Genomic DNA, 24,218 nt, shown 5'->3' on the forward strand with positions numbered 1-24,218 from the left:
GAATATCTACCTCAATCTTTGTCCTACAAATAGCAAGGAGCTAAAGGATTTTGTTATGGAGAATTTTCGTAAAAAGGTATGTGGAAAAGAGTTGGGTAGAAAGAAGAAGTACTACACTGAGGAATTCAACCCTACATTTGATCTACAACAAAAAGAGTTCACTGGAGCTAGAATTTCGTGGAGGGAAAAGGTTCTTATTGCTCAATTAAGGACCAACTCGCATCAACTTCAGTGGAAAAGACAAGACGATGGAAAAGGCCTAAAGAAGTTTGGGAAGAACGAGTGTGTACATTTTGCACGTCTGGGGTAGTGGAATCAGAAAAAAATTTCATTTTGGAATGTGATGCATTCAAAGACATCAAAGAAAATTATGAGAACATGTTAGCATTAGTTTCTTGGCATTGTCTTTTTAGCGAGGGGATTGTTAAAAGGTTGGACTAGCTCATCATCAACTTAAATCGGAAAAATATTAAACCTTAAAATATCATTTCATTTCATAAATATCCTGTCCTTTTAATGAGGGGATTGTTATAAAATTGAACCAACTCATCATCAATTTGAATCAGAAAAAAATTATGCGAAAGCAAGAGCAACCAAAACCCACCACAACACAATTATGCGAAAAAACCAAAATCCAACCAAACGATGATACTTTTGAAATAAACTCAAACCAAACACATACAAAAATTAGACTGTTAGATTCGTCGGTGATGTGCGATAATGTAAGAGCAAAAAACTCATAGCGGAAACTAAATAAGCATACACAGCATAAACCAACATGAAGACACAGAGATTTTAACGTGGTTCACCCAACCAATCTGGGCTACGTCCACCAAACAGAGGCATCAGCAATCTTATTACTCAACAGGAGATTACAACAACATAATTCCTCACACCCTCTCATAACCCATATCCTCTACGGGCTTACATTTTTATAGCTAGGAGTAGAAAACTGAATCATAAATTCACTCACAACAAATATAGGATGCCATAACTCCCCATCAGGAAAAATGGAGTTAATTTAGCAACAAATTCTATTGTTGTCACATTCATGAGATTTTTTCCAAATTTAATTAACAGAAAATCTCAACAGATAATTCCATGAAGTAAGAAACAAAATTAATTGGAATTCATTCACACTGATTCATAAGTCAATGCAACACATACCATTACAACAGCACGACCTCTTAATCATGCGGAGAATAGGCAGCTCGGTATCAAGTCATAATGAATTGGATATAAAAAATTTAATAGGCTAATTCCGTGAGATCTCTCCCTTGTTTCGTAAATCTGTTTAACAAACGATTGTATTATTATTTCTTCCTTGATTCATGAATCAAAAATATGTTTCTGTTAAACCATTTATAATTATTAGTTATGTGGGCGAAGCGGAGTAGATGAAGAGATGTTATGCTGGGTAATGGGGCTAGAATGACTACAAGGTGTGTTTTATTGACATCTCTAGTGGTGCATACTTAGTTGGGCTCTAATATCTCAAAGGACAATGCTTATCAGTTTGGGAAGGCGGTTTTAGGATACGACTTTGTATTGTGCTCCATTTTGTTAAACATATAATGATGCTTCAATTCAAAATGATGCTTTTTCCGCTATAATGTGATGCTTCAATTCAAAATGATTCTTTTTCCGTTGTAGCTCATCTTGCTGAAGCTGAGACTCGAGTGGCAAAAATTCAATTTTTCTTGTACATTTTTCAAACAAGTTTGAATCTTTGCAATAATGGCTTTATCAATCATAATTGTATTGTCCATAATAAAATGTATTAGAGTATTCAGTAATTCTAATACAACACCTATTCTATCCATTTCACAATGATATCATTGCAAAAAAAAATTGATTGGCGTACAACTTTGTCTTCAAAAATCTTCAAGTATGTAGGCTCCCAATATACCTCCATATACCATATGACATATTTTTTGCCATGAACATATTCCTTCATGGGTTCCACTCCAAATGCTGATGTTGTTGAAGATCCAAAAAGAGATGGAACTGAAGAACCTGTCCCAAAAGGGGTGGATGAGGAGGTTGCTCCAAACGGTGAATTAAATGCAAACCCTGATGAAGATGAAAATGTGCTACCACCAAATCCAAGTGGTTTATTACCAAAATGACTGGAAGACGATGTAGCCGAAAAAGGATTTGCAGCAGATGCTTGACCCAAGGCAATTGTCCGACCAAAGGCAGGTGTTGTTTGACCAAAAGAAGGTGTTGTTTGACCAAAGGGATTAGATTGTCCCAGCTGGGAAAAGATACCGCACCCTGTAGGTTGTTGGCTTGTCGGATTTGGACCACCTTTGTCTCACAATTGATAATCCTCCCATATTAATTCTTCATGACTTTTATCCTTGTATTGTTGCATATCATATATGGAAATAAGTTTCCCCGATACCTGACCACCTACAGTCTCTGCCTCATTTGTACTTGTATACGGTGCCACTCTACTACCTCCACGTTGTCCACCAAAGGTAGTTTGTCCAAATCCTGGGCTGCCAAATGTTGGAGTTGTTGACTGAGCTCCAAAAGCCGAACTCTGACCAAAAGGAGATGGAGTGCTTCCAAATGTTGTGTTGCTCCCAAATGTTGGAGTAGATGCTGCACCAAATGATGGAGCCGATTGACCAAAAGCTGTAGTGCTTCCAAAACCAAAGGAAGGAGTACTGGAAGCCCCAAAATATGGAGTACTGGAAGCCCCAAAGGCAGGTGTAGTTGTTGACCCAAATGCAGGGGTTGTGGTACCAAATGCAAGTGTTGAAGTAGATCCAAATGCAGGTTGACTGCTTGCACCAAAAATTTGACTCCCAAAAGCTGGTTGCGTTTGTCCAAAAGTGCTTCCAAAAGGACTTGATTGAGCAGGACTTGGTGATCCAAATCTTCCAAATGCACGCTTTTGTCCAAATGTAGATGTTCCACCAAATGGAGTAGATGTCATAGAACCCAATGCTAGTGTCGAATTTGCACCAAACGCTGGTGTCAAAGAGGTGCCAAACGCTGGAGAAGAGGTGCCAAAAGTTGTATGAATAAATTTATATGAGTGTGGGGTTGTATGTATGACTAGGGATTAGAAGCGATGCCACAACAGAGAGCGATGTCGCAACAAAGAGCCACAATGGGTTATACCACAACACAGTCAACACAATGTTAGGTTCACCACAACGTATACCATACACAACGAAATACCATTCAACACACCGCAACACAACAATATTGCACTAATACTATATATCAAACATAGTTATGACATACCACATATCAAACAGTCATGCCATTCGTACATCAATCTAATCTGGATTTTACATGTATGGAAGAGGTAGAAACTGCACCATAACACCTTCAGGAGGGTAGTAGGGTGGAGCAGTGCTTATGTGACTGGAGGACCAAGAATGGCAGAAGTTGGTGAAGTTGAGACCTACGCCTTCAAGGCTAAGATCAACCAGCTTTTGAGTCTTATTATCAACACTTTTCTTATAACAACAAGGAAATTTTTCTTAGAGAGCTCATCAGTGATTCCTCATATGCTTTGGACAAGATTTGGTTTGAGAGTCTCATAGACAAGAGTAAGCAGTATTTTAGAAGCTAACACTTCCCTCTAAGCCAATCCACCTTCAAAAATGCACTGGAGTCAGGGGATAGCCATCTCCTTTGATCACCATTGAATGGGAAAAGATTAAGAATCCCTCGAAGGTCTATACAGGAGAGTGATAATACCCCAGCGATGTTGGTAAAACGCAAGCAACAATTTGGCAAAAACCCAAGGATACAAAAAGCATGAATTTCTCTGTATTCAGAAGAGGAATATTTTCAAACACGACAAAATATGGAATCAAAGAAATTCCTGGACCACAGAGAACAAAATAAAGCTGGAAAGAATGCAGTTCAGTACAATAAATCTGCTGCAAACCTATGCCAATTGCAATGGCATATTTGAACTTGAATTACAAGGATTCATGTGTTACAAGAATTTCTATAGCTGGGTACAGTGCAAACCAAAAGACAATATTCGTGATTTCCACAGACAAATTCATTTCTGCAAGACGGTGTAATTGTGCAGGGAACGTTTCTTAGAGCTCCTACAGAACTGGGCAGAGATGGCACCATATTGGAGCAAGGTAGGTGTTATGAAACTAGCTCAAGAAAAGATAGAAAAGATAGACCAACGCCTTAGAATTTAGCCTCTTCGAGGGGGCAACCTCCTTTACATTACATAAATGAACAATTCTTGGATGATACAAATGAAAAGACCTCCTTTCTATATATAGGTGTCTAAGGGGTCATAACATAATTAGAGCCGACATAACAATAATAATGTAAGGGCACAATAATAACAATAGTGGGCTTCTATGTGGCACAATAACAACAATATGGGAACTACATGGGTACATCAATATAATAATTGGGTTGTACTAATAACAATAAGGGGTTACACTAGTAGTATAGGGGCCTAACATGCCCCTCTCCTTCAAAAAGCGTTGTCCTCAACGCTTGAGTAGTTCTTGATGCTTCTGTATAAAATTCTTGTCCTCCCATGTGGAATCTTCAGTGGGTAAGTTCTTCCACTTGATGAGATACTCTAAAATTGATCGATTTCGTAGCTTTCGGGTTCTTGTTTCTGTGACTGCTTCAAGTTCCAATATGATTTTTCCTTCCTCTTCAATTTCTGGCAATATTGTTTGAATTGGGATCTTTTGCAACTTTTGAATAAGTGGCCACTCTTCTTCGTCCTTCTTCCATTCATCCCTTGCTTCGTTTATCCAATCTGGTTGGATAATAGAAATAGCATAAAACAATGCTTCCACAGCCTCATCCTTGAAGAGTCTTCCCATTTGGTAAGGTCGCCCTTTTTAAAGTGCATGTATTATTTTCAACATTTCCTTCTCATAATTAGCTTGCTTGAGATGTAGCAGTAAAAATACCCAATCACCTACATCAAAATATTTTTCACTATGATGTTGATCTACCCATTGTTCATTTGATTTTTCACTGAAGTGGCATTATCCTTTAAAAGTTGGAGAACTTGTTGTTGATGCTCGATGTCATCTTTCTCTACTTGAACCTTTTTCTTCTTGATATATCCTTCTATCTTTAGAGTTTGAGGAGTGGTAGTTTCTTCCAATCCTTTACAAGATATGGTTGGATTCATTTCTTGATGCTCGATGTGATCTTTCACTTCTTGAACATTTTTCTTCTTGATATGTCCTTCTATCTTTATAGTTTGAGGAGTGGCAATTTCGACCAATGAATTACAAGATATGGTTGGATTCATTTCTTCATTCTCGATGTGATCTTTCACTTCTTGCACCTTTTTCTTCTTGATATGTCCTTCTATCTTGAGAGTTTGAGGAGTGGTAATTCTTGCCAATGCTTTACAAGATATGGTCTGATTCATTTCTTCTTTCTCTAGGGTGGGGTCCTAGCATATATCATCTTCTTTTGATGTTTCTTGATCATTTTCTTCCTCCTCTTCATATTCTATGTAAAACAATTTCTTCTCAGCACAATTATGATCTTTAGTGCATTTGCTATCACAATTGTAACAAAGCCCTTTTTCTCTTTTTTCTTCCAATTGTTCTGGTGTAACCCTTGTAGGTTGTGGAAGGTTGGGAGAAACAACACTTCCATCTTTATAGTTGTGAGGGGTATGCTTCCTGGTTTCCATAATTTTGCTTTCCATTTTTTTTGCTAACATAAACGCCTTCTCTAACGAATCAGGTTCCCAAAGGCGAACATCATGTTGGATATTATCCTTTAAAGGCCCTATGAACACATCAATCATATGCTCCTCTGGAATATCTTTTACCCTTATGTTCAATTTTTGGAACTCCTCAATGTGCTCCATTATTGAACCCTTTTGTTTGAGACTTATCAATTGGCTAAAAAAAGTGTTGCTTTTCTTATCCTCATAATGTGCTATCAATTCTTCTATAAAAATTGCCCAAGTGATAAATTGTTTACGAGAGCAAAGCCATTGATACCATACAAACTGATTTGGTTCCAAATATAAAGTTTCCATACATACCTTTTGTGTGTTTTGCACATTATTGAGATCGAAAAATTGCTCCATCTGTAATATCCATGTTGCAGGATCCTTGCCATCAAACTTTCTCATATCGATTTTTGGAATATGGTGGGTCTTCGATCCAACATTAGAGTCTATGATATCATGGTTAACATTTCTTTTGTTCACATCATGAGTTTCCTTTACTACCTTTTCACCATTAGCAAGTATTTCTTGTAGAAAATTTGTCAAATCTGTCTTCATATCTGTCATGCATGTCTTCAAGTTTGTGTTCAAATCCATCTTCAATTCTTCCATGTCTATCTTGAAATCTATCTTCCAATAATCCATCTTAGCTTCCACACCCTTTATCTTTGATTCCATGCCATTTATCTTAGCTTCTCTTAGCTTTTGTGAGCGTGACATTTGTTGCACTTGTTCTTGTAATTTTGATATATCATGTAGCATTTCTTCCTCTTCTTCATGAGTCATGCTAGAGCTTTCAGGTTCCTTACTAGGTGTTTTCATTTTCTTTCCTCAGGGCATCAGTTACCGATAATAATTCTTTACTATTCCCTTTGAATTCCTTCAAACCCAGCTTACGCAAAAATTTAAAAAAAAAAACTACACACCTTTTTCCACTTTGTAGAATCCTGATATTGAATCTGATGTATCACTGTAATTCCAAATCCTCCAATTCTAAAATTGCGACTTGTAGTATCCTTATGCGTCCTCTTTCCAATGCCACTAGTCTGATCCAAATTGGATTCTCCAAGAAAGAGTTATGCACAATCTCCCAAGATGACCTGATTATAGACTAGTTCAGTAGAGCGAATTTGTACGATGTGCCACGAGTCACTGTTTCGACCTTTGGATTTGAAAAATGTATACAAGAAACTACATTCCGTCCTCTTTCTATACCTTCTTATGAAATTTTAATCCGATCCCCAGAGAGAAAGTTACGACGATTTTCCCCAGGTCACCTGTTTGGAATGTAATTCAGGAGTCTGCAAAAAGACCAACTCCCTTAGACCATATCTCCGCAAATATAGCGCGAAAATCTCTAAAATTTTGACCTGAGGTTCAGCGCGATTTCTTCTCAAATGTGGTTTTTTTGAAACTTCTGAAACATCGCCGAAAAAAAGTTATAGCGAAAATTCCACGATGACCTGTTTGGAGCAGCGAAACCCTAGAATCCAAAGCTCTGATACCAAATGTTATGAAACCAGCTCAAGAAAAGATAGATCAACGCCTTAGAATTTAGCCTCTTTGAGGGGGCAACCTCCTTTACATTACATAAATGAATAATTCTTGGATGATACAAATGAAACGACCTCCTTTCTATATATAGGTGTCTAAGGGATCATAACATAATCAGAGCCGACATAACAATAATAATGTAAGGGTACAATAATAACAATAGTGGGCTTCTATGTGGCACAATAACAACAATATGGGAACTACATGGGTACATCAATATAATAAGTGGGTTGTACTAATAACAATAACGGGTTACACTAGTAGTATAGGGGCCTAACAGTAGGTGTACGTCCGCTCTGATACCATGTTAAACACATACATGGCAGCAACAGAATATTAAATATAAGCATGAGAGTATATCTATTATTAACAATGATATACATTTATAGTACATTCATATGACCTTTGGTTTCATATTCCAAGGTTTCGGCTTGGACTTCCTTAGACTATTCAGCTTCCACACCAACCCTTAGAGGATTAGGTGTCCAACACGTTTTTTCTTATGTTTCTACCATTATTGATTTTGGGGTGGATATCAGTGGGGATTTTGCTGCTATTGGATCTTCTTTTATTTCCCTGTTTTTCATGATTATCTTGGATGTTTTCTCATAAATTATTCAATCAGAGGTTGTCCATATTCTAGAATTGTTCATGATTATAGTCTATATATTAATTTGTATGTTTAAGCGTCGGCTCCATCATACCTACAGGTGTTCTGATGCCCTTCTAGACTGACATTCTTAACATTGCTTTCCCATAATTTCATGGGGGGTGGGATCCTGTCTATATCTCATTGACTACTATACCATATGGAATCGGTGGATTAATTCCTTCATCATATCTAGGTTGTGCAAGGAATTTGGTTTTAGGATATGCAACCGGTGGTGGACATGTCTCAGGTGTTGTTGTTGTTGCTGCTCTGAAGGGTTGGATGGTTGGGTTGGTTGATGGGCAGTGATCTGCATATTCATGGTCATATTTCTTGGTCTGGTTTTTCCGTGTGCTAGGATACTTTTCCAACCACCACCTTTTTTCCTTCTGGCGAGTAATTGGGTAGCTATTAATTGATTGGACTTGGGTTGTTCATTCATTATCCCCGGTCGTATATTTTATGCTTTTTTAGGCATTGGACAACGTGTTTGGTATGTCCATTTCTGGTTTACTATTTTTCTAATATATGCATCTGCTTCATACCTCTTTCGGGTTTATTTTCAGTGGCAGCATTTCTTGTTTGACGATATGTGGGCTACATTTTCCACCTTATGGGCGGACGGGCCGCCAGGGTGGCGCGGGGGGAGGTTGCACAACCACCCCCCCTCGCTACCCTGGCGGTCCACCCGCCCACGAGGTGGCGGGGCGATTCCGAGGGCCCACGTGATGGCGCGAGGGGGGCTGCCATAGCCTCCCCCCACGCCACCCCGGCAGCCTGCTCACCCGCGGGGTGGCAGGGCAACTGTTGTGTCGCCTGGGCCCGCGGGGTGGCAGGGTGACTGTTGTGTCACCTAATAATCACCCCGCCACCCATCAGGCAGGCGGGCCACCGGGGGTGGCGTGGGGGGGGGGGGGGGGGTTGCCTCCCCCTGCACCGCCCCGGCGACCCGCCCGCCCGCGGGGTGGCGAGGCAACACAATAGTCACCCTGCCACCCCACGAGCGAGCGGGCCACCGGGGTGGCGCATGGGGAGGCTGCCGCAACCTCCCCTCGCACCATCTCGGCGGCCCGCCCGCCCTTGGGGTGGCAGGGTGATTCTGAGAATCGCCCTGCCACCTTACGGGTGAGCGGGCCAACCATACTCATTGCCCCTAACCTATAGGCCTGTTTGGCCGCCGTGAGCATTACCGGGCCCGTTTGGCCGTTGTGAGATTTACTGGGCCCACCATGCTCACAGCGAACGTAGTGGGTAAATTTGGCCCGCAAAAAGTTTTAATTTAAAAAAAAAAAACTACTTCATTAAACTTATTTAATATTAAAATTTGCAAGGAAAAAAAATTAACTAACCTTTCAATTTCGAGAATTCTCCATTGAATTAAGAATATGTTTTACCGTACAGTTAATGTGGGATTAATTTGTTTTAAAAAAAATTAACATATTAATTTTTTTATGACGATATAGGAAACTATGATAAAGCGAATATTATGGAATCCTTTTACAATAGGGTGAATGTGAGACTAATTTGTTTTAGAATGTATTATAAAAATTTAAAAAAACATTCAATTGTTTAGTAAATATAATAATTTAGGTAAAAGTTGTAGTTTACAATTCTCACTTTAAGGATTTATTTCATAAAAAAATTTAGTTTACATTTTTCAATAAATTGTAGAATAAAATAATGAAGGGAAATAAATCTATCAAAATTTTTGGAGGGAAATCTTTTGGTGAAACTTTTTGGAAAGAAAATTTTTGGAGGGAAAATTTCATTCTCTAAGCTATATAATATCTTTAGGAGACTTTGCATTTGCATCATTCAACCTCTTCTATTTGAAAGGGATGGATTCTCCTGATAGTGAAGTTTTACTTTGTACAGCGTCAACATCTTCGTCGTGTAATAACTCTATTCATATTGATGAATATAATGGGAATTCTTCCACTATGAATAGAAAGTCAATTCTTCCACTTAGTCCTAATCCTAAGGACTATGAGAGCAGCACTGATGAAAGAGGGGATGGAGAATTTCAAATAAATAAAGAGTCACAGATTCCACTTAGTCCTAATTCTAAGGACTATGAGAGCAGCAGTGATGAAGAGCATGATGACGAATTTCAAAAGAATGGAGTGTCACGATGTCCACTTAGTCCTAATCCTATGGACTATGAGAGTAGCAATGATGAAGATCATGATGATGAATTTCAAAAGAATGGAGTGTCACGGTGTCCACTTAGTCCTAATTCTAAGGACTATGAGAGCAGCAGTGATGAAGAGCATGATGATGAAGTTCAAAAGAATGGAGTGTCACGGTGTCCACTTAGTCCTAATTCTAAGGACTATGAGAGCAGTAGTGCTGAAAAGCATGATGACAAATTTCAAAAGAATGGAGTGTCAAAGTGTCCACTTAGTTCTGAATCTAAGGACTATGAGAGCAGTAGTGATGAAGAGCATGATAACTAATTTCAAAAGAATGGAGTGTCACAGTCTCCACTTAGTCCTAATTCTAAGGACTATGAGAGAAGCAGTGATGAAGAGCATGATGATGAAGTTCAAAAGAATGGAGTGTCACGGTATCCACTTAGTCATAATTCTAAGGACTATGAGAGAAGCAGTGATGAAGAGTGTGATGATAAATTTCAAAAGAATGGAGTATCACGGTGTCCTCTTAGTCCTAATTCTAAGGACTATGAGAGAAGCAGTGATGAAGAGCGTGATGAAAAATTTCAAAAGAATGGAGTGTCACGGTGTCCTCTTAGTCCTAATCCAACAGACTATGCAACCAGCAGTGCTAAAGAGCATGATGACAAATTTCAAAAGAATGGAGTGTCACGGTGTCCACTTAGTCCTAATTCTAAGGACTATGAGAGCAGCAGTGATGAAGAGCGTGATGATGAATTTCAAAATAATGGAGTGTCACGGTGTTCTCTTAGTCCTAATTCTAAGGACTATGAGAGCAACAGTGATGAAGGATAGGATGATGCACTTAGTCTTAATTCTAATGACTATAAAGGTAGCAGTGACAAAGGATAGGATGTAGCATTTTTAGTAAATAAACAATCATGTTTTTGACGTAGTCCTAATTCTATGGACTATGAGAGCAGCACTGACAAAGCACATGAGGAATAATATCCAATAAACATCGAGTCAAATTTTCCATTTAGTCCGAATTCTAAGGACTATGACAGTAGCACTAAAGAAGGGTAAGATGAAAAATATCCTCCAAGTTAGTATTTTAAAAGCACAGCTGATCATAGTGTGGATAAAATTCCTCTTAATGATGATGAAAATGCTTATACAAATGATGATCCAATGATGGAGATGTTGCCAAGAAATAGTGTATCAAAAACTAGGAGTAGACCTTTTCGTATCAATGCAAGATGTTCTAGTTATATAAGGGGTAGAGCAAAATATCTAACAAGAAGAAGTTCTATCAGTGTTCTCATTTCAAGTGAATGTTGTCAAAAATATTTCTTGAAACATATGGATTTCAAATTTGCATTAGAGAGCAGGAAGAGATATTTGTCAATGAATAAAAACATGCAAAATTGATATTTAGTTGGGTGCATGCAATCTACGTTGTTAGGTTATGATTATCATATTGGGTCTTTATTTATCTGTAGAAAGGCTTTCAAAATGTTTCATTCCATTGGGGATTTTCGTCTCTCGAGAATTCAAAAAAAATTGGAAAAGGATCCCACATTTTATTCAGAAGTACGCTATAAAAGACAGCTTGGGCCATTATCAAATATTGCAATGTCATGGATGAAAGATTTATTTTCAAAGCATGGAGAATGTATGCCAAATAGAGAGACAATACATATTCTAGATAATTTTTTAAGACAAGAAATTTACAACTTATACAAAGAATATGCAGAAGGTGCTAAGGGACATGGTCGGTTTATTACATATCAATATTTTGTGAAGCTATGGAAGAAAGAATTAAACAATGTCCATATTCCTAAGAAGACAAGGATGGGGATTTGCAGTACATGTGCTTCTCTTAAATAAAAAAGGAATAAATGTGAAGGGTCAGAAAGAGGTAAGCATTCATAACTTTAACTTTTAAAATTGTATAGTCATCAACTATGAAAACATATTTCTTAATGGCTTTCTTTTATGTTGTGTAGATTCAATTGTCAAAGAACTTCAGGAGCATCGCGAACAATAAACAAGTGAAAGGAAAAAGTTGTACAAGCATCAAAAGAAGTGTTATGATAATCCAAATAAATATTTGGGTTTGTTAATTGATGGTATGGACCAGAAGAAAACACTTTTACCACATTTTGTTCGCACACCCAAAAATTTATAGGAGGCAAATTTTATTTAGTATCACTTGGTCGGTTGTATGGTCTTCAATGGGAAAATGTTTCCAAGGGTGTACTTCATAGCTCCAAATATTCATAATGATGCAAATCTAACCATAACCATAATTCATGATGTGCTTTCTCATTGGTCTGGTAATCTCCCCGAAGTTTTGTATCTAGAATTGGACAACACTTACCATGAAAACAAAAATCGGGTTGTTTTTAGATATCTAAACATGCTTGTTGAATTGAGAATTTTTCAGAAGGTAAAGGTTGGTTTCCTTCTTGTTGGGCACACTCATGACCATATTGATCAGATGTTCAGTTGTTTTTTTAGTCACATTGAGGAGGAAGGAAGTTGGGAGATTGCCATCATTAATTGAATGTATTAAGAAATCATACATGCCAGAGCCTACTTTTGATGTGTTGGAAGAAATTGTTGACATGCGAAGGTTTATTCTGGGATCACATGGTGAGGGGAAATGCATTGAAAAACTTAATGACATTAGCTTCCAACATCAATTTCATATCAAAACAATTGATGGGAAAACACTAATATGGGGCAAGAAGTATTCAACTACTGCAGAATAGGCACAGTCATCAGGGTTGGAATTTTTGAAGTTCATTCCAAATCATCCAATATTTGCATCAAAAATATTTTTATTACAATCATTTGGTGAAGTTCATAATGCATGCAGACAGAATAGAGATATAAATTATTCTAATTGCCTAGAAGAAATTAAAAAATGTATTAGATATACATTTGAGTACTTTGACATTGCTGATTTAGTTTGGTGGGAGTCATTTTTCAATAATCAAAGTGATATCATTTCAACAACAAAAAATGAAGATATACCTTTGAAAAATCCATTTATTTGGCCACAAAATGTGTCGAATGAATATGAGGAAATAAACATTGTTGAACAACAACAATCTCAAGGTATTATTAATTCTTCATATGCAGAGGAAAGAGAGATGTATATTGGTTACAGAAGATCTCATGCACAACGTGAACCCATGGAAGACCTTTACAGGGGCTTAGTACAGGATATTAAGGAGGGTTGCATGATCGTAGTGCTAGCAGATGGAGATCCCAATGGCTATCCATTCTGGGTTGCTAAAGTTATAAAGGTCTTTACAGAAAATGAGGATGTTACAGGTGTTGAAGTACATTGGTATGCCACAAATACACACCCATTCAATGGTGTGTATAAGTCAGAGATGGTAGTTGACAAAAAAAATGGCAGAAAGAGAAAAAAAAAAGGGTACAAATATAAATCGTCGCCGCACAGACATATTAAAATTAGAGGATGTTGACATACTTGTTTATGACTTCAATTTAACAAAGAGAGGAACTCTTCGCTTCAAGACAATAGATATTCTGAAAAGGTTGTTACCAGAAGGAACACTGTTGAGATGGGAGTTTGTTGAAACCAGTCGTAGATCTAGAACAATTTTGAAACCTGAAATGGTGGGCATGCATGTGGACTCAGATGGGGCACTAGTTGATGAAAGAGAAGAATATGGAACGTCTTCATCAGCATCCATTCACTCATATGAAGATGTGAATTCTGATGGTGTGCAAGAAAATATGAGTGATTTTGAATAATTGTTTAAGGCAGTTTATATAACCGATGTTTGCATCATATCTTGAAATAAAATTTTTGATTTCCATATGGTGTTAAATGAGAAGTTATGACTCATTTTTATGTCGTTGGATTATATGTCTTAATTATGATAATTTTTATTGTTTAGAATATCTACAATGCAACATTAAATTAGAGATATAATGTATGTTTCATTCAATATACAAATAATGACATTTGAATTCATTTAGTCATGTAATTTGTTCATAATGTCATGTGTTTCTAATTTTATGGTTGAAAAAATTCCAATTTCTTTTGTGTCTAGCATGTTATGGTTGAAAAAATTCCAATTTCTTTTGTATCTAGCATGTTATGGTTGAAAACATGTTGAATTTATACTTAGGAAATAAAAACGTTATTCTACCAAAAACATTAGTGTGTTTTTTTCCTCATAAACAACTTTTTTTGACACATAAAAATTCGGTTTTACTAGCAATTTTTAAAAAGGTGAAAGTTGAGCCTAAAAAAAAACATTGTTCCAGTATCATCACTTTTTCGTTTTCAAGATGTTTTTTACACGAAAATTTTGTTTTCACTGCCATTTTTAAAACATGTTGAAAATTGACCCTAAAAAAAAAAAAAAAAAAAAAAACCATCGTTCCAGTATACACACTTTTTGTTTTTAGCACTGTTTTTGATGTTTTTTCGGGGTTTTTTGGCCAGAGTTCCCATTTTGAGTTTATATTTCCCGTTTCAAATTTTACATTGTTAACACCAAGTGGAAATTTTCAGTATTCCAAGATGCCATTTGGGCTGAAGAATGTCGGGGCCACTTTTTAGTGGGCCATGGATATAGCTTTCGCTAATGAGAAGGATGTTTTCTTGGTAGTTTATTTAGATGACTTGACAGTATTTTCTGGTTTTGATGATGAGCATTTACACCACCTAAGGATTGTTTTTCAGAAATGCAGGAAGTTTGGGATTTCTTTAAATCCAAAGAAGAGTCTTTTTGCCATGGAGGAAGGTAAACTCCTCGGTCATATAATTTCTAAAGATGGTATTCACATTGATCCTTCAAGGGTGGATGCAATCCAGCAAATAGACTTTCCGCACAACAAAAAGGAAATTCAAGCTTTCAATGGTAAGATGAACTTCTTACACAGATTTATACCAAATTTGGCTAAGCATTTATGTGAGTTAACTAATATGTTGAAGAAGGACAACACTGTGAAATGGACTGAGGATGCCATGAAATCCTTCAACTTGGTAAAGCTTGCTTTGACCATAGCCCCAATTTTGATTAGTATCGATTATACTCATGATTTTATTATATTTTCATTCGCATATGAGCACACTTTGGCTGCGGGTGTTGATGCAAAAGAAGGATCAAGTGGAACAGCCCATTGCATTTTTCAGTCGTACTATCAGAGATGCTTCTTTGCGCTATAACATCATTGAGAAACAAGCTTTGGCTCTTATAAAGGCATTGAAGGATTTTCAAGTTTACATTTTGCATTCACATACCATAGCATATGTTCCTACCACAGCTGTCAAAGATGTCCTCATGAAAATTGATCCGGAGGGAAGAAGGGGTACGTGGATAGCAGTGATGTTAGAGTATGATCTTGATATTAAGTCTACCAAACTTATCAAAGGTCAAGGCTTGGCAAAACTCATGGTTGAGTTGAATATTCATGCTCTAGACATAAATCTCATTGCAGCAATGTCAGAAAACGAAGATGGTGGCACACTCATTCAGGTGTCGGAGATGTTTCTCAACTCACCTTGGTATTCCGATATAGTATATGTTCTTCGGCATATTTTTCCTCCTCATGGAATGTAAAGAATTAAAATTAGATCACTAAAACTAAAGTCTGCAAAATTCTGAATTTTAGATAGTGCTCTCTATTGGAAATATCTAGGAGGGGTTCCCCTTAATTGTTTGGTGAAAATGAAGCTCAGCAGGTAATGAATGATTTCCATAGAGGAGATTGTGGGGGTCACTTGTTTTGGAAAACAACAGCTAATAAAATCTTGAGAGCATGATATTATTGGCCATCTTTATTTTCAGATTTATATAAGACAGTCATGAGCTACCACGAATGTCAAGTTTTTCAGGGAAAAAGGAAGTTTCTTCCTCTTCCTCTGAAACCAATTGTAGTTAATTCACCTTTCCAACAGTGGGGGGTTTGATTTCATAGGAGAAATTCATCCTACATCATCAGCACAGCACAGATGGATTTTGATGGCTATCGATTACTTCACCAAATGGATCAAAGCCATTCCGACAAGGCAAGCTATGGACACGGTAATCATTCAGTTTTTAGAGTCCAATATCTTGTCTCATTTTGGTTGCCCTCATAAGATTATTATAGATAATGCAGCAGCATTTAAGTCGAAGAGAATGGTTGAGCTTTTCAAGAAATACAACATCACATTGGGTCATTCCACAACATACTACCCGCAGGGCAACGGACTAGCTGAGTCTTCAAATAAATCCTTGGTAGACATTATTAAGAAGATGTTGGAAGCAAACAAAAAGAATTGGCACCGAAAGCTTTTCAATGATTTGTGGGCTGATAGAGTGAGTAACAAGAAATCAATAGGTATGTCACCTTTTGAATTGGTTTATGGTACTGATACAATGTTTCCCACATCCCTTGCAATCCCGGTCGTTAGATTGTTACAAGAAGCCGACAGTGAAGAGGATGATATTCAACGCCAGATCAATCAAATGATTCACCTTCAAAAAACAAGAGAAGAGGTTTCTCAAAACACTTTCCGACTGCAAGAGAAGATTAATAAGGTCTATGACCACAAAACCATGGCAGAAAAGTTTCAGCTGGAGGATCTAGTGCTGCGATGGGATGCACGAAATGAAGAAAAAGGAAAGCATGGTAAGTTTGACAATCTATGGAAAGGACCGTATAAAATCTCAGCCTATCAAGGATAGAATGCATTTTTATTAAAGGAAATGGATGGTCAAGAATGCTCAGGAGGACCAGTGAATGGTAGGCTCTTGAAACACTACTATTTCTGATGCAGTTTGTTGAAGTAGCTTCACTATCATTGTATATACTAGTTTTCTTTCCTTGCAAGATTTGAAGTACAATGTCATTTGAGTTTGGGGCCCGAAGGTAAGGCTATAAAGCTTAAATGATTTGTGCTAAGTTTAGTTTGTTTTTGAGTCAGTTGTGAGTCAGTCTTCAGTTTGTATCGAGTCATCATTTTTTAAAAAATTCAAAAAAGTTTTCAGTCTTTCATTTCTTTGACTGTATTGGCCCAATCAGCTAGGCACTTGGTATATGGTGTTCTTGACACCTCCAAGGAGCTTCCATCCCCAATAAGGCCAATGTTAGTGTCAGTATATGCATACTTCCATCAACGATCAAATCTACTCTTTGCATTTTCATTTTAGGTGTCTCATACTGAATTTTGGATCATTCCATTAGGTCACGTTAAAAGGGTCCACTGATGGTTGTCTTTTTCTTAGAAAATCAAATCTTCCCTCATGAGGTACATTTACTGACCCAATTCCATGTTGTATTCAGTTGAGGTTTCAAATATGTTACTTTGGGTGTCAAGGCAGCTGCCTTTCCATTAGGTTTTAGGGTTCATTTCCAAGGTATTCCATTAGGTCTTATGGTTCATTTCCAAGGTCAAAAGCATGATTTCAAGTGTAAATAAAGGGCAAAAAAGGTATGAGGATGACCAATAAACAAAGAGTGATTGCCAGTAAATCATGATGATTGTACAAAGATCTTTTTTCACTAATGTAATTTTCATCTCGAAAACATGTTTTTGAGAAGAAAAAAAAAGTATTTTTAGTTGATTTATATTATTTTGATGTAATTCAATCCATTTTGTGTAATAAGTGTTCCCAGCTGCCCCAAACATTTCTCCTTGCTGCAAGAAAATGAAACCACTGAAGAAATCAGTTCAATCCAAGCATCATCCACCTGAAAAGAGACAAAGAGAGAAAGGTATTAAACAAAGATTTGGAGGAAAGAAGAAAAAGTTCCAAAACATTAGAAAGTGGGTTTTTCTAATGAAAAATCAAAATCAACCTCTATATAAGATGTCAAATTCCTTTTCCAAATTCATCACTTTCATTTGACAAAGAGAAAGAAGAGCCTTGAAGGAGAGAAGGGAATTGAGGCCAATTGGTGGCTAAGCAAAGGAGAGGCATTGTGCATAGGAGAGAGAGGCGTTGTGCATAGGAGAGAGAGGTGATGCGCATAGGAGAGAGGGCGTTGCGCATAGAAGACAGAACGCTGCACAAAGAGGTCAGAGCGTTGCGCATAGGGCCGAAGCGTTGCACATAGGGCAGTTTCTCCAATGCAAATTTGAACGACAATGCGCATAGATCCGGAGCTCTGTGCACCTGTAGGTGGCGCTAGGCATAGGACCAGCAAGTGCCAAAATAGCCTATGAACCATCTAAATCATGTTTTTTGCCTCCTAGCACTTCTAAACAAGTAAGTGTAACCTCTTAGCTATCCTCTCAGCATTCAATTCATCATTTTGAAGTTGGTTTTCTAGTTCAAAATTCAAACCCTAGATTTCCTATAAATCCCTCCACCTATTCCTTTTACCCTAATTCCCTCAAACAAATCCCTCCATATCCCTTATTCCCTAATCCCCAAAGAAAAATCCTAAAACCCTATTTGCTAAACAGTCCTTACCTAGAAAAAATACCCTCCTTCTCACTCTCATATCATACATATTTCATCCTACATTACATAAGTTCATCTCCCCTTCCCATGTCCCTAGTCACCAATACTCACTCCTTCATTACCTTCTCTAGGGTTACACAGCTTCAAAATTCAACAAACATGGACAAAGAGGATAGAGATTATGAGGAGGAGGAAAACAGTGGTAGTGAAAGCATGGGAGATGAACCTCAGCATCAGAGAAAACAACATAAGGGAGGTAGAATTATCAGAGAGGAACCATCCAACATCAGAGAGTTACAGGCTTCTCATATGACCGTCACTTGTTTCAGGCATCTAGGGTATTATGAATTTTGTGAGAAGGTGGAAAGACTTCAACATCATACTAAGTTGACCATGCTTTTTGTAGCCAATCTCCGTGATAACAAGGTAACTTTTGGTGGGGTGACATTTACAGTTTCATCTTTCATCATTGTTGATGCTACAGGAATTCCAAATATGGGGGAAAAATGGTATAAGGCACAAGATTTGGATGAGAACTACTATGAGCCATACATCAAATCCAGGTACGTAAATGAAAAGAAGAGGACCTTTCCTTTAAAGTTCCTTGAAGACAAGTATGCCCCAATTATGAGGATCATTATGAAATATTTTACATGTGAGGGCAAATTTTCTAGATTGTACACCTATCGCATTAGGCTTCTTATGCACTTCCCAAGGGTAAAAATGTTGAGCATCCTATATTGCTTATTCAAGAACATTGAGAAGATGGCCTACATTGTATAGAAAAATCCATACCCTAAGCAGATGAGTAGTATCTATCACTATTCCCTGATTAAGATGATTGTGCTACATCATCTCAACCTCCTCAACATCTCCTGGGATAAATTTATTGCCAATGACATCTTCAATGGTCCTCATATTCCTCCACCGGTGCCTCAAGAAGTAGAAAGGCCTTCTAGCAGTGCCAAAGTAAAGAAAGATGAGAAGGTTAAAGAGACTAAAGTTGTTGAGGAGCCAGAAGCCTACAAGACATATTAGAGAGGGGATAGAAAGTTGTTTGCAATAGATAGGCAAGTGTTTACTCCACTTGATGTGGAAGGGGCCTTGCCTTCTTCATTAGCTCATAGGCAAATGCTTGCTCCACAAAATGTGGAAGGGGCTTTGCCTTCTTCATCGACACAACAGGTACAACAGGTGCAGTAGTTGCATAAATGGAAAGAAAAGGTGCTGGAGGAAAGCTTTGATGATGAGGAGGAAAGGGATTTTGATTTGATGGAATATGATGAATCGGAACAGCCACACATCCATCATGGCATTGAGATAGTTGACTTGGAGGCCCAAGATGAGGCAACAAACAAAAACATAACCATAAGGGAAAAAGATGCACAGATCCAAGCATTGATGGACAACTTGGTGAGAGCTAAGTATGTCATTTCATACCTTGAGCAAGAGAACAAGAAGCTAAGTGACAAACAAGTCCTCATGGAGCTGGAACTTCTCAAAGCAAAGAGGCAAAGTGACAAGGGCAAGTCAGTAATGCAAGAGGAAGAAACACCAGCTACCTTGACTACAAAACAAAGAATTGAGAAGGAAATCGAGGAGGATAGAGAAACTTGGATTGACAAGGCCAATTTGCATTTGCAGAAGCTGCTACAAAAGGCCAATAGGGACAATCAAATCATCAGGCACATGGCTCGCCATTACAGGACCTGGAACAAGATTTGCAACATAAGGGTCAAGCAAATGAAAAGAAGGCTAAAACAAGCACTCAAAGGAAAAAAGGAGGATGATAGGCTTAGGTTGCTTGCTGAAGCTTCCTTGGCTAACCAAGACACTTGATGGTGGTGTTCTCCACAAATTTTGAGAAAGTTTTGAAGAATTTTTGCCTTTTGAAGAATTTGCCAATTTTTGACATAGAAATTATGGCTCTTAGCGCAGCGCCACTGGCGTTGCGTTTTTCCTAGTGGAATCCAATGAGGGAATGGTCAGAATTTTTGGATTCATAATGATGATTACATGCACTCTAAGCATTTTCTAAGCTTTTAGATGAAATCTGGTCAACCAAAAGGTCAAAAAACACCTACAAAATGACCTTTCTGCCCTTTTTTGGACACACGGAAGCAGTCTTGGGAGAATCCATTTTTGAGGGGTCAAATGAGCTTTAAATGACACAATTAAAGATGTTCTGGAAAGAATCCTTTAATATATTTCCAATGAGCTATCATGAGCTCAATTTGGACACCGGTAAGGCCTCCAAAATGGCCCCACAAAAGCGTTGCACATAGGACAAAAATTGTGTTGAGTTTCCATTTCACTTTGCCTTGACTGAAATTTTGGGTTTCTTCTCATGAATGGTGTTTTACTGATGTAAATGATGATTAGGCATGTAAATATGATGGATAATAAGTACTAGAAGGTATTTCATTAGATTAAAAGTTATCTTGAGGACAAATGAATCAGTTTCCTCACTTTTAGAGGCAAGTTGTTAGGATTCCTAGATTCCAGTTTCTTGTTCAGTTTTGGTCAGATTAGCTCCTCATCTTAGGAATTTGACCCCTGAGGATGGGATGAGGTTGAATAAATGTATATATCTTCTTCTTCTTTCTCATTGTAAATGGTTGGACTCATTGGGATGCTTAAGCTTTGATAGACATCATTTTGTATCAGTTACAGCATGAGATTAATGAAAAATTGCAGCTCTTTTTTTGGGATCCATGTGGTATGATGCTCGGTTCAATTTTTCTTATGTTTTCATGTGTTAAAATTTATTTTTGATTCCATTTCATCATTTCATGCTCTTTAAAGTGGATGTTTTCAAGTTGATATGCAGAACCCATAATATTTATGCTCTGTTTTTGGAAAATATTCACAGTCTATGTTTTCTTCAGTTTAGGAAGAATCCATATTGCTTACATGCTCATTCTAGCTCCTCACCTATCTTGAATCACCTCACCCATAAAACCCTAGAGTGTTGACCCTTGTGCCTACCTTGCCCCATCGAACACCCTGCAATTTTTACCTAATTTCCTTGCCCTAACTGTTTCACTCCCCCTGATCTAGCAAAACCATTCAAAATCAAATCAAACCTTGTGCTACTATACCTAGCCTAATATCATTTTCTTGATCCAGTCCTCTTAGCTGAGATCATTATGGAGAGAGCCCTCTCCAAGCCTAGTACGGCTAGCTACTTGGCTAAGCGTGGTTTGTGGTTACCCTGGCATTGCCTTCCTTCGGCCTGAGGTTCAATCCAAGTGATAACATTTCCATGAGAGGTGATCATCTCCTTCTTGAAACATCCTTCAAGAGTGATCATTGTCCATTGTCCTTTAATATTTACCCCAACTTTATCAGCAACTAGGCCTAATAGAGGCTATCCCATCTAGGGCTTCATCAAATCTATCACAAGTTCTTGATCATCTTCACATTGTCCATGCTAGGGTTTCTAGATTTCATATCTAAAATATTTGCATAATCTAGAGTTTATCTCAAACCCTAACCTCATAATATCCATCAAACCCTAATACACAAATTTCCTAGAGCTTCCTTAGAACCCTAGAATTCTTTTAGGTCTCCTCCATCTTCTCATGCTTCCATCAAAGGTGTATTCCTAGGGGTGATCTTCAATGACTTTTATTCAACCCAACTCTAATACCATGTTAATTTTTATTATGGATATATTTTTCTTTGCTTTGATAATTGAATTTATGCATTTACACATTAAATTCACCCCTTAACATCATAACATTATTCAGATTTACATCGTTATTCAGCAACATATGAAAATATGTAGAAAGAACAATATCATTGTCATAAAAGCAACGAACATAAATGAATAATAGAAGAAATGCATCCAGACATAGAGACACCAGGAAAAACCCACTATGGGGAAAACCCTTTCAAATTATTCTTCTTATTAGATTGTCATTGAATGATTCAGCAAAAGAGAGTACAATGATCCATATCTTCATCCATACAACTATCCAGAAAAAATAAACTAAAAAATATCCATGAGATGAACTCAACCATGCTCATACTCAAAAACCCAGATTCATAATATTGTAATGAATTCTCATTGTCTGCGATCAACTGTTGAATATTGCGGTCAACGAGCAAAATATTCGGTCAACAGAAAAATACAAATTTAGGTCCCAATCAAGGGAGGAAGTGGGAATGCGAGAGACTGGGATATTTCAATCACTGCCTTGAGCCTGAAATCCAATGACCAATCGAATATGTCCTTTGGAAATCCTACGACTGAGAAACAAAACCCTAGAAAAATACGTTCAAGCTTCAGACCCTATAATTTCACCTTCGAGCGAACCCATTTCTCCACGAACTTGCCTCAGACCTAAGTGAGCCAAAAACAAGAAAGAGAATAGAATAATTATCCATAATGGCTTCCAAATAAGATAGAGGTAACTTATATTTATAGCCTTCCAAGGGTGTCCAATTTGCTTTAGGGCCGACTTGATCAAATATGCACATGTGGGCTCATAATTCAAAAATATACTTTCCCTTGTCCAAATTTGATGATATTTAGGTCGATTTTGGTCCTCTCAAAAAGAGGAATCCAATGAAATAATAATATCCATAAAATGATATATATAAAGTGGAATTTGGTCCTAGTTACCAATTTTAACAAAAAAGAAAAGTTAACTAAATGAATAGATTCATTGCAAAGCAGTGATATCCTCTAACTTCCCAAGGAGAATATAAAATCTGCTAGAGGGCACAAATAGATGGACGAAAAAAATAGTGAGGAAATGTATGCATAGGTTCTAAGTTGTCATTTTCCCTTGACAAATTTTACTCTTGAAAGCAAGGACCTACATGTTTTGGTCACAGCGGAGTCTTTCAAGGCGTGATAAGGAGGGAACAAGCACATCATTTTGAGACTAATTTAATCAAGTTTTTCTTTACTTTCATGCATCATTTAATTTTGTTATAAGGTATGATATGTCTTATACCAATGCTAACTAGCGCAATTTGTTCATAACGTTTTGTTGATTCAATCTTATCAGAGAGGTCCAAGTTGGCCCAACCATATTATTTTGCTTATTTTTTGTTATTCAAATGTCTATGTATGAAACTATAACGTTTTAGATCTTTCATAATGGACTTTGGTTCAAGGTTCTAGTAAGAGTCGTCCAAAATAGTTAGTTGTACTCCATTTTTTAATAAAATCAACATTTGACAACCTTCATTTTTTGACATATTTCTTTGAAATTTTTACTCATATTTCATGAGATTTACGAGCATATTTTTTCATATTTATTATTGATATCTATGATTAATTTGATTGATGATATACTTGCATGGTCTCATGGATGGAAAAGTATTATTATAAATTTTCCTACAAATTTTCTTACTATTTTATTTTAATGTTCAATTTATAACTTGTTACTATCATATATTGTGCATGTTGTACATATTTTTGTTCTTTAATTAGTTTACATGTTGTATATAGTTTCCTTTTCTTTTTTCCAGCATATTATTTTACTATATATTAATATATTCAATGCACTTAGGGAATTAAGCACCATCATTTTTCCCATTGTCTCACTCACCTTGTGAGATTCAAGGGAGATGTTAGTGAAGCATAAAAAGAAAAATTCACTTGTCAATACGTTTTTGGCGACTATACTATGGATCAAACTCAAGGGATTCGATTAATTAATCTTTGGTTTTATAACTTTTCCTTCCTTCATGATCATACCATTTGCAAGTCATCCTGACCT

At 37.2% G+C, this 24,218-nt stretch overlaps 1 pseudogene; it reads right to left on the reverse strand.

Moving 5' to 3' along the window:
* Window positions 1-24,218, reverse strand: part of LOC149156141 (uncharacterized) — a 155,758-nt pseudogene that overhangs the window by 81,846 nt on the left and 49,694 nt on the right.

This window comes from Pinus tabuliformis, chromosome 9 (genome assembly GCF_031772625.1).
Source record: "Pinus tabuliformis cultivar Carrire ecotype Pingquan chromosome 9, CPIR1, whole genome shotgun sequence".
Lineage (NCBI taxonomy): Eukaryota > Viridiplantae > Streptophyta > Pinopsida > Pinales > Pinaceae > Pinus > Pinus tabuliformis.